Below are 6,507 nucleotides of genomic sequence, written 5' to 3'. Positions count from 1 at the left end.
GTGCCAAGCTGTTAATTCCCTTTCCAATTCTTTCCTTCAAATGTTTTCATTTTTATTTATAAAAACATTTATAAATATTTTTTTAAAAGCCTCTTGCTTTATCTTTTCCAATAATTCTAGTTGAGTTTGTGCCAACACACTAAAACATCTACAAAGTCTCAGAGTATGTTAGAGTCAATTTCTTCTTCTGAATTTGTGAGTAGAGCATTTTTGTCAACAACCCCTTTATTTATTATAGGATTCTTTTTTTTTTTTTTTTGCTCATTCTTCTGCCTTCCTTCCTGGAGTCAGACTTAATGTTAGGAGTGGGCTTTGATGTACTTCTAATGGTCTAAGCTGATCCTCTTACTGCTTTTTTGAAGACTGAGTGCGATTTTATTCTAGGATGTTCAGGGCCTTGCAAGTTTTCAGTACCCATAGGATGGTATGATCCAGGCAAAGTCTGATTACTATTCCCCAAATTGGAATTTTTCAAATTCCTGACCTGAATTTTGTCCAGTGCAGTAATAGACTGCTGTTGAATTCAGCCCTTATCATGGGAGGTGGGAGGTTCTGTTGGTTCAGAGTGACAAAAATTCAGACTCCACTTTGGTCTGGGATCCCTGCCCTGGTTATTTTTCAGCAGTTTAGATGCTGGAAGTGAAATCCTAATCTGTTTCTGGGGTCTGAGCCAAACTACTCCTACCTGTTTCTGAAATTTCTCTTTTTCTTGGTATACTGCCCAGGGCCTCCCTACCTGGAGACACCACTCCCAAGGTGTGCTCAGTTCTCTGTGAATCTGTGAATTGGAACTGAATAATGAGAAACATAGCTGCCAATTGGCAGTTGTCCCCATAAGCATGTACTAGTATGAATCTGAGGGTGCTCTGGTGCGAGTCTGCTACATCCTTTTGCTCTAATGGACACAAGCCCACAAGAATTCTTGAAAAAGCTAAAGAATGAGCTAAGAATGATAGGAAAAAAAACCTGGATAAACAAATGAGTGATACAATAAAATCATAAAAAAAAGAATTAATAACTTAATAAGAGAAGTAAAAAATACTGAAGAACAGTAATATTTTAAAAACCAGAATTGACCAAATGGGGAAAGAAGCATAAAAAAAAAAAATCAGTGAAGAAAAGAACTCCTTAAAAAGCAAAATTGACAAATTGGGGGGGAAATATATAAAAATTCATTGAAAAAACAATTCCTTAAAAATCAGAATCGGGCAAGTAGAAGCTTAGATTGCTACAAGATATCATGAAACAATAAAAGTCAAATGAATGAAAAAGTTGGGAAAAAAAAACATGAAGCATCTCATCAGAAAAATAACGACTTGGAAAATAGGTCAAAAAAAGATAATTTAAGAATTATTAGACTAAAGTCACAATCAGAAAAAGAATCTAGACTTCATATTTCAAGAAAACTAACTCAATATTTTAAATCCAAAGGCTAAAATAGAAATGGAAAGAATTCACTGAAAATCTCTTCAAGGAAATAAAAAATGAAACTCTCAGGAATATTATAGCCAAATTCCAAAGCTCTCCAGTCAAGGAGAAAATAATTCAAGCAGCCAGAGAGAAACCATTTAAATATTACAGAGCCACAGGCAGTATTACACAAGATTTAGCAGCTGCTGTGTTTAAGGAGTGGAGAGCTTAGAATATGAAATTACAAAAGGCAAAAGAATAGGATTACAGCCAAGAATAATCTACTCAACAAAACAGATTATGATTCTTCAAGGAGCAAAAGATATTTGATGAAATAAAAGATTTTTAAAGTATTTCTTATGAAAAGACCAGAGCTGAATTAAAGAAAAATTGACATTCAAATACAAGACCCAAGAAAAGCATAAATAGTAAATCAAAATGAGAAATCATAAGATAACTTAAAAGAGTTAAATTATATATTTAAATGGGAAAATGTTATATGTTACTCTTAAGACCTTTATCATTAGTGAGGCAATTAAAAGGAGTCTACATAAACAGAAGGTATAAGAATGGGTTGATTGTCTTGGGATAATCTCAAAAAAAATGGAGGAGTGAGAAAAAAGGATGTGCTGATAGAATGGAGGAAAGGAGAAGAATAATGAGAGAAATCATTTCACATAAGAGGCACACAAGGAAGAGCTTTTACACTGGAGAGGAAAGAAGAGGAAGGATAACAGGCAATGACTACCTCAATCTCATAAAAGAGGGAAGAGTATACACACTCAATTGGGCATAAAAATACCCAAGGGTTTTAAAAACTTACTCACATTGGGCATGGATTAAAGAGGGAATAACATACACATACAGAGAGAGAGAGAGGAGACAGAGAGAGACAGACACACACACAGAGAAAGAGAAACAGAGACACAAAGAGAGACACAGAGAGACAGAGACACAGAAAGAGACAGAGACTGGGAGACAAGGAGCTAGAAGGATATAGCACCCTCCAAAATCTATAAAGAAATAAGGGGGGAGGGAATAGGATAGCATGGAGTATAGATTGATATGTAAATTAGTGGAAGAGGGATAAGGTGCATAGATTAAAGAGAAAAAGATTAAAAGGGAAGGTTAGAGGGGTATAGGAGTAGGTGGGATAGAGAAAGATATTAGATTAAGAAGGTGGAATATAGTATGTAGATTAATAAGAATGGGATTAAGAGAGAAGGAAAAGATGGAGGAGAAAAGAAAGAGAGGGATCCGTGGATGGGAGATGGGGGTGGCAGGAATAACAAGACAAGTTAATAGGTAGAAATAAAGTAGAAGAATTAGCAAGGATAAGAAATAAGAGATATACACAAACATAATTAGAATGATCAGGAGTAGAATTTATTTTTTAAGAAAAGGTAGGAGGGGTAGCTAGGTGGTGCAGTGGATAGAGCACCAGCCCTGAAGTCCTGAGTTCAAATCTGGTCTCAGATACTTAATACTTCCTAGCTGTGTGACCCTGGGCAAGTCACTTAACTCCAAGTGCCTCAGTTTAAAAAAAAAAAGTAGGAGTAGTAATCATTGATCTTAGACAAAGTCAAACTTAAAAAAGATTCAATTAAGAGATAAAACTATATTATATTTCATTCAAATTAATAATCTTAAATATATATATGTATGTATGCATATTTAAGTGTGTATGTATAAGTATGTGTATGTAGGTAGGTATATGTGTGTGTGAATTTTTACATACACACAATATGTATAAGTGTGTGTGTCTGTATGTATATCTAAATATATCTGTGCTTAACTACACCCTACTTGGGAAAATGAGGGTTGAGGAAAGGGGAAAGAAAGAATAAAGTAAAAAGCACACAGTAGAAAAAAGAAAACCTACAAACAAGCAAAGATGGACAATTATGAATATAATATCTTACATTATATGTACTTTTTCGAAATGGAAATTTATTGTTATATATTTTGAATCCTCTCTAGGGTTCTGTTGGGCACATAACTTTTGTTTTTGTTTTTTTTTTTTCTTATTTTGCATTTTAAGTTTTAAATAAATTTTTTTAAACTAAAGATTTTTAATTTTATTTTTCTTAAGTACATGTAAAAGTTTAATATTTTAAAATAATTCTTGAGTTCCAAATTTTCTTTTTCTCTCCTTTTCCTCAGGAAAGGAGGAAGAGACAAGCACTTTGATATAATTGTGTAATTAGGCAAAACACATTTCCCAATTAGCAAATTTTCAAATTTCCAAATTGCAAAAGAGAACAGAAAGAAAAAAAAAATCTTCATTCAGACTTTTTGTTCTTTCTCTGGAAATGGATAGCACTTTTTTTTTTTTTTATCATAGTCTTTCAGCATTGTCTTATATCATTATATTGCTGAAAGTAGCTAAGTCATTCACAACTGATCATACAATATTGCTGTTACTGTATAACGATCTGCTGATTTCATTTTATATTAGTTCATAGAAGTCTTCTCAGGTTTTTCTGAAACCATTTTGTTCATCTTATAGCACAATAATATTCCATTATAAACATATGCCACAAACTTGTTCAGCCAGTCCCCATTCTGGGCATTCCTTCCATCTTCAGTTTATTTATTTATTTATTTATTTATTTTTTGACACCACAAAAAGAACTGCTATAAATATTGTTGTACATATAAGATCTTTAGGATACAGAGGTACATATAATATTGCTGGGTCAAAGGGTATGCAGAGTTTTATACCCATTTAGGCATAGTTCCAAATTTGAAGGGTCATTTTTAAGAAGAAATTCAAGGCATCTATAGTCAAATGAAAAAATGCTCTAAATTGCTATTGATTAAAGAAATGCCATTTAAAACAAATCTGATGTACCACCTCAAACCTATCAGATTGGCTGATATTTGGCTGATAAAAATATTTACAGCAGTTTTGTGATGTCAAAAAATTGACAATCGAGGATATGCATAATTGGGGAATGACTGAAGAAATTGTGATATGTAATTGTGATGAAATGCTTTTGGGTGTAAGAAATGACAAGAGGTATGGTTTCAGAAAAACCTAGGAAGACTTATATGAATTCATGCAAAAATGAAGTAAGCAGAACCAGAAGATCACTGTACACGTAATGGCAATATTCTAGTGGTGGCCAGCTGTGAAAGACTTAACTATTTTTATCAGTACAGTGATGCAACACATTTCTGAAGGATTCATAATTAAAAAATGCTATCCACCTCCAGAGAGAGAACTGAAAAACTGAGTGCAATTTGAAGTATAATGTTTTTATTTTATTTTTTCACTTTTTTGGTAATGTGGATAATATGGAAATATGTTTTGCTTATTTCACATATGCTTGATATATTGCTTTCTTTCTTAATGGGTGGGGAAAGGAACTGGAGGGAGGGAGAGAATTTGGAACAATTTTTAAAAATAATTTTTAAAAAATTAAATATTTAAAGGTGAATTCCTATTTTTAAACATTTTGAAGTTTCTTGCTATGGTTTCATAATGTCTAGGAAGGGTACACAATTCTATTTTTCATCAGGTAATTTTAAAATTGTTTTATTTTTTCTGATTATACATGTACATTCATTTTTTTCAATACACATTTCTTTATAAATCATATTGGGAAAGAAAAAAATCAGAACAAAAGAAAAAAACTATGAGAGAGAAAAAACAGAAGAAGAAGAAATAAGTGAATATAGAATGTGTTAATTTGCATTCATTCTTCATAGTTCTCTCTCTGGATGCAGATGGTGTTTTTTATCCAACGTTTATTGGGATTGCCTTGGATCACTTAACCACTAAGAAGAATCAAGTGTTTCATAGCTGATCATTGCATAATCTTATTACTGTGTACATTGTATTCCTGGTTCTACTTGTTTCACTCAGCATCAGTTTGTGTAATTCTTATCAGACCTTTCTAAAATCAGCTTGTTCATTATTTTTATTGAACAATAGTATCCCATTATTTTCATATACCATAACTTAGCCATTCCCCAACTGAAGAGCTCATTTTTCAATTCTTTGCCATGACAAAAAGAGCTGTGACAACATTTTTGCACTTGTGGGTCCTTTTCCTTCCTTTGTGATTCCCCTGAGATACAGATCCAATAGTAGCACTTCTTTTTATGAAGTTTAGTAGTCCTTTGGGCATAGTTCCAAATTGTTCTCCAGAATGATTGATCATTTTACAACTTTACCAACAACACATTAGTGCATTGGGACATTAGTGTCCCAATTTTCCTACATCCCCTTCAACATTTATAGCCAATCTGAGAGGTATGAGGTGATACCTTAGAGTTGTTTTAATTTGCATTTCTCTTATCAATTGTGATTTAGAGCATTTTTATATGATTATAGATGGTTTTAATTTCATCATCTAAAAATTGTCTGTTCATATCCTTTGACCATTTATCTATCAATTGAGGAATGACTTATATTCTTATTAATTTGACATAGTTCTTTATGTTTCAGAAACAAGGTCTTTATCAGAAACACTGGCTATAAAAATTGTTTTCTCAGTGTTGTACTTTCCTTTTAATCTTGTTTGTGTTAGTTTTGTTTATGAAAAATCTTTTTAATTTAATATAATCAGTTATCCATTTTGCATTTTATAATGTTCTCTAGTTCTTTGGTCATAAATTCTTCCCTTCTCCAGAGATCTGTTAGTTAAATTATCCCTTGCTCTGCTAATTTGCTTATGCAATCATGTTTATACCCAAATCATGTACCTATTTTTGACCACCAAAATAATGGGCTATGAGATATAAGTCCATACCTAGTTTCTGACATATGGTTTTCCAGTTTTCCCAGCACTAGTAGTGAGTTCTTATCTTAGAAACTAGAGTTTTGGGGTTTATCAAATACTAGGTTACTAAAGTCATTGATTATTGTGTCATGTGTATCTAATCTATTCTACTGATCCATCACTTTGTTTCTTAGCCAGTACAAAATGGTTTTGACGAGTACTGTTTTTTAATAGTTTTAGGTCTCATATTGCTAGCCCACCACCCTTTGTATTTTTTTTCATTAATTCCTTTGATATTCTTGTCCTTTTGTTCTTCCAGATGAATTTTGTTATTTTTTTCTTGCTCTATAAAATAGTTTTTTTGGCA

This window comes from Sarcophilus harrisii, chromosome 3 (genome assembly GCF_902635505.1).
Source record: "Sarcophilus harrisii chromosome 3, mSarHar1.11, whole genome shotgun sequence".
Taxonomy (NCBI): Eukaryota; Metazoa; Chordata; class Mammalia; order Dasyuromorphia; family Dasyuridae; genus Sarcophilus; species Sarcophilus harrisii.
This window is presented reverse-complemented; position numbering follows the sequence as displayed.